This window comes from Solea solea, chromosome 1, assembly GCF_958295425.1.
Source record: "Solea solea chromosome 1, fSolSol10.1, whole genome shotgun sequence".
NCBI classification, from domain to species: Eukaryota; Metazoa; Chordata; class Actinopteri; order Pleuronectiformes; family Soleidae; genus Solea; species Solea solea.
The window spans coordinates 35,652,146-35,664,152 of record NC_081134.1 but is presented as its reverse complement, the minus strand read 5'-3'; the positions used below and the strand labels follow the sequence as shown (position 1 = coordinate 35,664,152).

The 12,007-nt window shown below is 36.9% G+C and overlaps 1 long non-coding RNA gene across 1 annotated transcript; it reads left to right on the top strand.

The window, feature by feature from the left end:
- Positions 1-1,657: 1,657 nt before the first annotated feature.
- LOC131468128 (uncharacterized) lies at positions 1,658-8,377 on the top strand. The gene is made up of 4 exons (XR_009241680.1): positions 1,658-1,872; positions 3,202-3,330; positions 6,057-6,307; positions 7,387-8,377. It is a non-coding gene; the product is annotated as an uncharacterized LOC131468128 (long non-coding RNA).
- The last annotated feature ends 3,630 nt before the right edge of the window (positions 8,378-12,007 follow it).

Here is a 12,007-nt window from a genome sequence, read left to right as displayed (position 1 = left end):
TTCAAACCTATGCTGTTAATGGGAAAAAATGTGTGATATGTTTTGGCCCTTGTCCCCTTTCTATATTTGTCCCAGTGTCCTCCGTGCAGCTGCTCCTCCAGATCTGTCCGCCTGTGTTCCCATCAAACACCTCACCGTGTGTATTGCCTCATTTTGACAGGCAAAGAGTCTCCAGTCGGCTTTCGCTCAGGAGAGCCGGACGACACGGGAGGCTCGGTGTAAAATAACGTCAGTATGTGTTGATGTGAAACCATGTTTTTAGTCCGTGTAAATGAAAAAAAAATCGCCCTGCGTGTTTCATAGCCCTTGTAATAACAGAATTCCTGACACTGCAGCTGTCAGGAATTCAATTATAAGTGATGCAGCTGCACCGCGAGTCATTCTGAACATTCACAATCACTACAATTAAAAAGTCAAGCAGAGGAGCCTGAAACATGAGCTGGCTTTAAAGCCGCCGTGCGTAACTTCTGATGGTTTTTGAATGCTGTTGATGTTATTGTTCTGCCTCTGTTCAGACGCTGTGAACATGCAACAATGTGATGTTATTTTTAGGCTGCGCCTTCATCTGGAAATGGACTGTCAGACCTCATGGCCGGAGCGTTTGTGTGTATACAGCAGTAGAGCACGGGTGGATGTGGGGACGAGATGCGTTTATCCCGTCAAACTGCAGTAAGTGCAGCAGAATTGAACTTTTACAACCTGTTTGCAGTCTTCTGATTTTACCAGAACAATGTTGCCGTTTACTCCGTCTGTCTCGACATAAAACAAATCACTTCCTGTGTGCAGCCTGGGAATGTCAACAGACTGCATTGGATCTAAACACATAGAGATTAATGTGGGGTCTCAACTTAAATGACCTTAGGGCCTCCAAGCATCTAGTCTGGGCAGTCAAGTGAAAAACTGGTGGACAGTATGAGCTTAAAAGTACACACATTTACAGAATTTCAAAATAAAAGTGACTGTGTTGACATGGAACAATACAGTCCAAATATATTCAAAAATAAAAAAGGTATTTATGATTCAAAATTAATCTAGTACTAAAAAAAGCAGCAATTTTGGCAGTTTTTAAATGTTATGAGCTACCAACGCTGTTTAAATAAATACCATGTGACTGCGGGACATTTGGCCTCTATAGTGACCCAGTGCCTTGCTCTGTTTGCCTAGTTTTATCTGCCAAAATAACTATTCTTTTCTATTTGTAATCGATTTTCTTGCTGTTTAGCAAATCTGTGGCGGCCAGTTTTATGAAGCTTTTTGAAATGCATGTTGTTAAGGTTTTGTATGTAATTACATCCTAAGTTTTCATCTGTATTCATTTGAATTGAATTTGAATTTCATGTCCTGATGTTAAATGTTTCCCAACATTACAGATGTATTTATTCTTCGATTTTATACTTACACCACTACATTGGTCATTTGACAATAATTTGAACATAACAAACCTTCTTTTTCTACCACCAGGAATGTTCAAATATGCACAAATATTCCTGAGTCCATTCCATTTTTCCTTTGTGACCAGTTTGAGGTCATGAATGTAAAAAAAAAAATCTGACCCCAGCAAGAAATATGCTTACTATTTAAAATTCCATTCAGGTTACATGATGTTATAAATTCCCCTCCCCCTTCCCCTGCTCCTCTCTAACTTCCAGTGGAATTCCCAGGTTTTGAATGAATCGCTGCCAAACAGGACTCGTAAGGTCACACCACCGCCCGTCCCCTCTGCTCCGAAACCCCTCGCACAGCAGTCAGAGTTCCCCACCCCGTCCATTTTGAGCACTCCGCATCAGCTGTGCCAAGCGTTTAATCTGCCTGGTGACATCCCAGTGTTTCCTGCATGGGACAGAAGGAGAGATAAGCACGCTCCCCTGTGCGGTAAATCACTCCACACTCCCACTCGTTCACTGATATGACCATTATTCAATTAGGCTGCACTCAAACTGACCACCATTCTCTCTGTAATTAGACTCACGGCCCGGGGATTGTTTTCATATGATTGTATTTTTCTTAATCTCGTTATGATCTTAGCAATGTCTGCTTTGACAAACATTGGTTCTTAACCGGCAGTGCTGGGATCTAAACAAGGTATTTTATACATTTACACTTTAATATAAGAAGTTAGGAACATGCAGACACTAGTATAAAGTCAGATATATCCAGGTCTGAGGTCTTAACTTTTATACCACCTTTTATACCACCTACAGTAGGAGAGAGAGATAAGGGATAAGGTGACTCAAAAAGCAATGCATCAAAATAAATGTTTCTGCCAGTCATTGACCCATCTCAGGGCCTAACACATACTACACGTAAACGTACTACAGTTTGAGAACCGTGGTTTTAGTGGCTGAATATAATTCCTCACCTCAGCTGTACCTTCTAAGTGTGTTGGCGAAACTATCCTTCATTTATCCTCCAAATGTTTACTTTGTTATTGTGGGCTTTTGCACAAACATGGTGTTTATGATTCTGATAAAGACATGAAAGGCTCATCCTGGGGTAATATATTAAAAACAATCGTATAATCAGTTCATTTTACACTTGTGAAGAATGTTTTAATATTTATTTCATGTTCAGTTTGTGGACCTTCAATGCTATTTAGTGATGTAAAGTTTTCTATGCAAGGCAATTCAAAAAAACATCTAGAAAAAAAAAGGAGAATTTAAATAGTAATATCGTATAGTAATAGCAGTAATGAATAATATATATAAAAAATTTATAGAAATAGAAGTCATAGTGACATTTCTTGAGATTAACAACAAAATAAATAATAATTCAGTATTCAAAAGGTGTTTGGAGGAAGTAAGGAACTTTTCTTGTCCTTCTCTCTCTGAATGGAAGCCGTAGAGAAACATTCATAACAACATAAGAGGAAAAAAGAAGTCACTCTGAACTTCACACTGTATGTACCATTTTGTTCATCCTTTCTATATCGTTATAAGAAGTTGTTGTTTTTGTTCACTATAATTTGTTTACTATAGATGAACTCCTTTTGTTGTCTGGCTTTTGTTCTCATTAATGTTTAATTGTTGTACAATGATATTCCTTCCTGTTAAAAGAAAGTTATTGGGCTGTGGTTAAAAAAAAGGAAAGTCTTCAGCTGTGGTTTGAGAGAACGTAGATTTGCAGCAAAGCTTCAGTTCTGCTGGACTTTGTTTCAGATCTGTGCAGAGTAGAAACTGAGCACTGCCTCTGTTTTATGTTTAGTTTCGACTCGGGGGACCGAACGTAAACCTGTCCGACAAAACACGAGGGATCTAGATGTTTCATGAGTGCAGGAGCGTCTCGTATAAACCCTGACACTGAGGTGATAATTCTGGCTTTTCTTACTTAAAGGTAAGACTTTTTTCACAGTCTACTTTATTTCTACTCCTCTGTTTCAAAAAAAACATGTTCTTTCTTCATTTATTTGACAGCTTGAGCTACTTATGACTTAAATTCCAGTCCAAACACCTGAATTGAACTGAAATAATGTACTTTATTTTTTTTATTCTATTATATTCTTTATTTTTATTTCTTTGCTTCTATTTTAGTGCAAAATAAGGATAATTGTATTAATAAATGTGATAAAGAGTATAAATGGTTTAGTAAGATGATTAAGATGGCTTTTCTTCATTAAGACAATTGAAATTACTTTTCCCCCCCGGCAATACTTGTAAGTATAAGTATAACGAGTGTGGGCTGCGGATCCCTGGTGGGCCGCAACGGTACTGCAAATTGGACTGCGAGAGTTCGTAAAAATAAGAAAATGTACGTTTTTACTGATCAATTTTGTAATTTACCTCCCACTCCTTGTAAAACATTCATGATTAGTAAAGTAAATCATGATTAAAGTCAACAAGTAGATGTTAAGTAAACATGGTATGCAAGATGTTTTCCTCCATTATTTTCTTTCACTTTACAGTTGTTAATAAGCAGAGGCCTGATTTGAAATTCAAATATTAAGTTCTGCCTCATTTCTGTTTGTAAATAATATGCATTTTTCAGGTTTTGGTGCTAGAAACAAACATTATTTTCAGTATTTAAACATTCTTCAGTTTGGAAATAGCTGGGTTTCTTTGATCATCTTAATTAAACTGTCATAATGTACGTAAACGTCATGCAGCAGATAAAATTTAATGTGGCAAAGCCGGCAACTCGTGAATCTGTGGCCTGTGAGGATACAGTGCATCAACAACCGATGCCGCTGAGCGGCAATATAAATACTGATATGTGCAGAATGTGGACTATTCCTCTCCAGAGGGCAGAGGCAGGCAGGGTCCTCCTCACCAAAGGGCTGCATTCCACATGGCTGTTAGCTTTGGAAGGGTGCGGGCGGAGGGCCAGTCTGCTGACGGGACACCCTGGCTACGCGCGACCCAGATAGCAGCGTGGGTGAGGAGTGATTTATCCGTCTGTGCTCACATCAGACAACCTTCCTCTGATTAAAGATCAGTCAGTGAGCGACAGAGCTGAGTGCGGGGGGGGGGGAGGGGGGGCGAGACAGGCGGCCTCCCTGTGTGAGACACTGGCATCCTGACCAACACACAAATGGACTTTCCAGACTCTGTACTACACTACACACACGTTACCAATGGACATACACACGGGAATGTGCACGTAGACTTTAATTCTTCTCATTGACCCCCATTCAGTTGGACAAACTACCAGTTAATCCTTAACTTAACCTCAGTCCTTTTTTAGGACCAGGTTTTGGTCTCCATGAGGACTACTGGTCCTGACAACGTCCTAAAGACACACACAGCTGATACACACACCTACACCAGAGCCAAGATAAAGACTTATTGAGTTGGCCTTGACTTTCTTTGAACCCGACAACAAAAGGATGTGGTGACTCTGCGTCGCCCACTGTTTGACTTCTCTCTGTGGGCTGTTAAAGATCAGTGTTCCTGATGTTCAGGGTTCAAAAACAGGTTAGCACCTCCATCAGTCTCACACTCAGGTAGTTAACATTGTTTATGCCGGACGACGACTTTGTGACTGTGTTGCTTTTCCATGCTGGAACACATCATGACTGTTTTCATTCAAAATGTGTCTCGTCTCCACCATCTCTGGAATATGTGATGCTTTAATGCAGCTGTGACACACCCGACTTTTACAGAAGAGAATAGAATGTCTTTAGTGTCGTATAAGAAAAACAAAAACATCACTTTTGACATTCACACATATCCAGTTTTTCCAGAAATATGAAATTACTGACGAGTAAAATATGTAAAAATCAGAAAAGAGAGGATTGTTGTGTTGATTGAATTATTGCACTTTAAACAGAAAAACTGAACATTGAGGAAGACTAAGAATATTTGCTATTATAATATAATGTAAACATATAGGGCAATTCAAATCATACGTTGTTATAACCATATTTAACTTTTTTTAATATGACTACATTAATTGATCTAATCTTTACCCACATCCTGTGTTAAATTCCCTTTAGGTAGCGCCTTTCAAAATAAAGTTACAAGGCACTTTGCAATAAAACAAATCAAAATATGAAAATACATTTTTTTTTTTTAAAAACACCATATAATATAATACTAGTGAGTTTACAGTTTAACATTAAACATAAAAACAGCCTCAGTGACACAAAAGCACAAACCTCTGTTCCTGTTAATGACAAAGCACCATTTTTATTACACATAGCCCTGACAAGCAATACAGTATATTGATTGTTTAATAATATTAGATAATAATATGCATCTATACCAGTGTATACTTCAATGTGTCCTGCATCTTTAGAACAGAAAATAATCCAACATTTGTACATTGCAAGTTAAGACAAAGATTTAATAAATGAATAACTAAAATTCCAAAATGTTAAACTTCATCTTTTTTGCTCAGTGACATTTTGGTGTTTTATGATTCACCTAGAAAGTCAGTTTGTGTATGAAGGGATCACCTCCTAAATCTTGTATAAAAACTTGATGAATAAAGTATGAACTGTATGATTCTTTGAAACCAATAAGCCGACATTAGGTCTCGACACAGAAAAAGAATCTTAAGAAGATCAACTTTTTTTTGGAGTAGTTTTTTCTTCTTTTGACTCTTAACTCTTCTATGTTCAGGAACAGCTGACATCCAGACTGAAGGAGGCGGGAACTGAACCACCTCTACCTCCTGATCCACAGTCACCTGAAGCAGAGCTGGAGCTTTAAATACCAGGCTGTGCGTGACCGACCACCTCACCTGGATACAGCAGCAGCAGCCTCTCAGAGCATGACGCCTCACACATGCTTATTCATCCTTTCACTCTTTAACGACCCCGGAATGACCTATGCCTGCAAATCCTAATTTACAGAGCACAACCATACGTGAGGTACAAGTTACAATTCTTGTTAGCTCTACCAAGAATTGTTTTATACCTCTAATAATTGATTTAGAACAATTACATTTCTTGCTTTATAAATATAACAGCAAAACAGCACAACAGTTAGGGTTACATTAATTTACATTAAATCTGAAAAGTAACCAAAAATAAGCAGGACTTTTTATAAGAAATATATATATGTATGTATATATGTATATGTATATAATGTTACATAATCATTGATTCTTAAATTATTTAAACAATCCATTTCAATCCCAATTTGAATAGTTTCCCTAACAAAAGCATTGTGACATTTTTAAACAGAATTGTTTACTTGTAACTGAACTACAGGTTTTCCCTTTTTTAAATTGTTATTATTAATGTAGTCTTTGTTTGTATTAATAATGAATTTTGTGTTTTTATGTGGAGCCTTTGACAAATTCAATTAGCTGTAAATTGAATCCAACTTTTTGATTCATCAAAACTATATTTTTACACGAAGGATTAAGATTGTAGTTAGACTAGAAAGATTATAACTGCTCCTTTTGCCTTTATTCAGAATATAAAGTGCCATTAGGTAAATACTATATGGATTTAATTAAATGCAGGAAGTTTTATTATAGTTATTATTAATTGTATTATTATTATTTCCTTGTTCAATAAAAGTTAAAGTAAATCAATAATTATAATAGAAAGAGAAATTTTAAAACTCACATGAGAATGTTATATACTGTTATATACACTGTATCTATGATATGTTATATAATATGTTATATTATGTATGATAAAAAAAAATTCCGTGATAAATACAAAGTAATCTTGATCTTGAACCTCTGCTATCGCTCACTTAAACCTTCCTATGTGAGTAATAATGAGAAATTCCTAAATTATATTGGATTAACTCTTAATTTGACAGTCAACCTCATATAGTCCTGTGCACAGCTGACCCCTGGTGGCAACAAGAGGCAGTACAGGTGACTTCTTTCAAATCAAGAAAACATTAAAATTGTATATTTTCCTTAGGTTTATAGTTATTTGTGGATTTTTGTAAATTTGACTGTGTTCCTGATCGTATCTGTCTCTCTCAGGACAGAGACACAAGGGTCCACCCAAGAGGAGACACGACCTGCAGAGGGAGGAACACACCGTCAACTTTTGGGGAACTGGAAGTGGACTGTTTGCTGTTTCATTGGAAATGTTTTTGATATTTGTTTGAAGTTCAGTTTGTGAAAACATGAACACAAATACTCTTCCTGTGTGAGAGACGGTTCTCAGACTGACTGTGGTGTTAAAAAAGAAAAATACCAAACAGTGTCTAGACACTGTACTGACCTGATTTCCCTAAAAACATGAGACTGGAAATGATTATTATTATTTTTAATTATTATTATTTATTTATTTTTATCAAAAATGTTTGTTCATAAAATTATTTGTTTATAGAAAATGCATCACCATTTACTTCATGACCAAATATTATGGGATAATGTGTAGATCCATTTAAACAGTCAGTCACCAAGCTTCATTTTACTTTAACTCTCAAAAAGTTGTGCAATCGTGGTTAAAAAAAACAACAACATATATTAACGTATTTTGACAAATAATAAACAATGGAAGTACTGTTAATTACAACGTGTCAGCTGCACACACACACACACAGACACAGACAAAAGGGAGTTGACCCAGGTCATGACACTCTGGCCCCTCTCTCCCTTTATTTAGACCATATTTTATGTATTTTTATTTTTTAGGAAGTCCTACCGGTGATTCCCAAAATGGTGCCTGTTGGTGTGAATTTCACAGAGCATGGTTTCCTCTCAGTCTCTCAGATAAAGGATGTTCCCAGCCAATCTTTCATGGATGGAGCAAACAGGAGTCAGCAGAAGGAGGAAGTGAGGACAGGTGCTCTGTGAAAGATTCACAAAAACACAGACAGACAATGGTCGACATTTATCTCATGAGCTTTACCTATAAACACTTTTTTTTTTGCTGTTATTGAATAAAAACAGCCGCTCATAAATGTGTCTTTTTGCCAGACTGCATGCATCACTCTGTCATGCCATTCACTCTTCCACAAGCACTTTCAACACATATAACTGTCTATAGGTTAATTTAAGATGTTTTTTATGTTTAAAATGATCCTTTTCAATTTTTAGCCACCATTTTACATTACCAGCTATTTTTATTAAGTTTAATAACTATACAATCACACACAGACAGTGTGTTGTTTTCATATTGTTTGTGTTTTTACAATGCACCTTGTATTTTTTATTGTAAGACTAACCTTTACAGTTCAATTATTAATTTATCTTCATTTATATCTTTTGTGTGTTTAGATTATATTAGATTAAAACACTGCACTTTCCTCCCTTGGGGATGAATAAAGTTATCTTTATTGTTAGCTGTTCAACTGAATCTGGTGTGGTACATCTATTCAATGTTTTTATCCACCTATTTTTAGAATTCATTTTTAAATATTTCAGCAGTTTTATCCATTGCCTTAAGCTCCTAATTCATTCTTTAGCCATTGTTTAAGATAACTGTAGCTATTCAACCAGAACTATTATGACTGTTAAGACAACATTCAACTGTTTATTTGTTTCTATGACTATTATTTAGTTAGCAGTCCATTAAATGTGATTATATATTGTATATGTATAATATATATATATATACATATATTATACATACACATAAGACGCTATCTACATGCTATTAGCTAACTTTTTTGACTTTTTCCTCCTTAACAGCTATACTTTCACTCATTCCCATAACTATTGCAATTGTTTAGATTATATTAAAGTGTTATTTATCGCATTACATTCTTTAATTTGGCTGAGTATTTAAATTATTTGTCCATCACCCAGTTCATTTAGCCCACTATTTGCTATTGTTAGCACTTCTTTACATTATGTGGTGGTGCTACTGCATACTTGACAAGCTACTTTAATTTTAATAGCTTTATTTATTTGACCATTTATCAAAAAACTAACTGATATCCAATTTGTTTATAGCTATTTCACCGCCCATCATGTTAGAAGGCTGTAATTGCTGTAACTGTCCGATCACAATTTCAACCGTTTTCCATTATTTTCATTTGTTGAGTATTTTCATTACTTTTCAGGTCCACTCTTTTTATTTCACTAACCTTACTTAGCGGTAGTAAGTGGTGCATTCACAGGCATTAGCTGCCTGGATTATTAATGTTTATTAGGACCAGAGCACTCACAGTGGTGCAAGGGATACCTGGAATTTGTTTATTTTTCTTTAGAAATTATCACATTTTGAGGCGCTAAATGTAGGTGAAAATTGGCACTCAAATCAGAACTGGCAAAACAAATTACAAAATTAGGGAAAAATGAAATAAAAGTGGTGCGAAATGGCTCAGCAGTGCCCCAAAAGGTGAAATACGTTGGTGGAAACAAGTCACAGCCCAAGACGAACAACAAAGACCATTAGGACCATGGCCTCAACTCAACAGGAAGTCTGCCATTTTGAATGTGGCGTCCATTTTGGTGAGTTGCATTTGCTCGTTTGAGTACGTTCATCACACCAACATAAAAAAATTGGGTAATTTTGTACTAGAAACGTCAACGATGAAAAGTTATCAGAATGTCTCGCCAAGTCAAAGGGGCGAAGCAACAGCAAACATCGAATTTTTGGCAAATTTCGACCATTCGCCACCAACAGGAAGTGCCCTGTAAGTTCAGGGCCCGTACAATGACGCTTGTAGCTTGACTCACACTGTGAATTATAGCTGTGGGAATTCTGTACACACTAATGTGTGTGCCCCGTTTAAAAATTAGAAATGGCTAATTTCCCTTTTCCTTGGTAATGCCGTCTGACTCAATTGAAGGTGAAGTTTGTCACTGTTCTTCAGTGTTGCTCACTTTCCTTACATTTCCTACGAATTACGTTCCAGAGCCAACAGGGAATCCTGTAACAAGAGGACACGAGAGTCTTAAAGAGAGCAAAGTGTGGCTGCGTTCTGCCAACACCTTTTAGCCTCCCAAAGAAAAACACAGTGGAGAGGAAACTGACTGCTGATGTAGTCATCTTATACTCACTACCCGCCTGGACATGAGCTAAAAATTGTCCTGAATGCCACGAGGGGATTCAAACAAAAGAACGGAGAGAGAGAGAGGGAGAGCAGAGCTGATCAGGAGAGGCCTGGAGTTGATTCAGCTCCCTGAGTCAATTCCTGACTCAAACAAATGCACCAGCTCGCTTGAAAAATGTTATCTGGCACCAAAATGGACATTTTGTTCCTGCTGTATTGTACTTATTTGTGCTGCAGCTGTTTTTCATATCAGCATCTAATTTTACACCTTTATTCACTATGAATTCCCTTTTATTTTTGTTGTTGAGTTCAATTATCCCCTTTCTCCCTAAGTAGATTAAAAATGTTATTACTTGCACAGTACAATATTGTTGTCCGATGCATCATTTTACACAGCTTCTCCCCTGTATCAATGTTTTGTAGATAATCTATGTACTTATATATATATATATATGTACAGTATGTATATATTTTTTGATGATTTTTTTTGGTTTCATTGCTTATTTTATGATGTTTAGTTTTTCTCTGATAGGAAGGAAAATGTTTTTTGAGGCGAGTTTTAAATGTGAATCATAGAAGAGATAACTTGAATGTCGGTGTTTTATTGGCTGACACCTTTTCAGTGAAATAATACAATACACTTACAAGCTCTGAGTGCTCATGATCGGTCATCTCGGCAGAATTGGGAAAGATGAACCAATCCAAAGCTTTATAATCATGTTGCTCTTTATTATGACAACATAGTTTTGAAGCTGTGCAGTAAAGAGAAAAGCCATATGTGAATAATCCCTGTGAAGTTTGACACAGCACATGACAACTGTGTGTGGCACAGTGTGTGTGTGTGAGCGGGGGGGGGGGGGGTGGTACCTGTTCAATTTATCAACACACTATTTTTAACAGAAAGTGTGAGAAGAGCAACACAGCAATCAGAAGGGGAATAAAAGAGAGACTTTTGAGTCGCAATGCCGAGGGGAGATTGACTGGATCTGTGGAACTATATATAGTGGGACCACAACTGGACGCTGGTGTGACAGGCAGGGACCATAAAAGCGATCAGGCCAGAGAGGGACAGCATATGCCTGGGATTATGAGCAACCAGCCCTGCTTTAGAGAGGGAACACACCCTCTCCTGCAGCTGTCTCTCATGCTGCATTTGCAATCTACTATCAATGACTTAATCAGTTTGGGCCCTCGCAGCCTCGCTGTCTCTCTAGAAGTGGACATGGGAAGATTTACCTTAACTAGTCTATCTCTCTCTCTCTCTCTCTCTCTCTGTGTGTGGGTGTGTGTGTGTGTGTGTGCCATTTATGAAGACATTTCAAACAATGATTCATGTTTCAAGGTTGTTTTATACGCATGTGTGTCCTGTTGTCATCGTAACACGAGACGAGGCCTGCATGTTCACACGGCAGTAATGCAAAGAATAGTCACTAGATTATGTGTGGTTTTGTCGTTGTCTTGTATGCTGAGGAGCTTGTGATTTAGGGGTTTTACCCACAATTATAGTGATTCATGTTTTGTCCGACCGACATTTAAAATCCTTAAAGCAAAACAGAGAAAACAACAATATATTGATAAGCAATATTGCATAATCACTTTGTCATTTCTTTACATTAATTAATATCTTACTTATTATTATTATAATTGTTGTT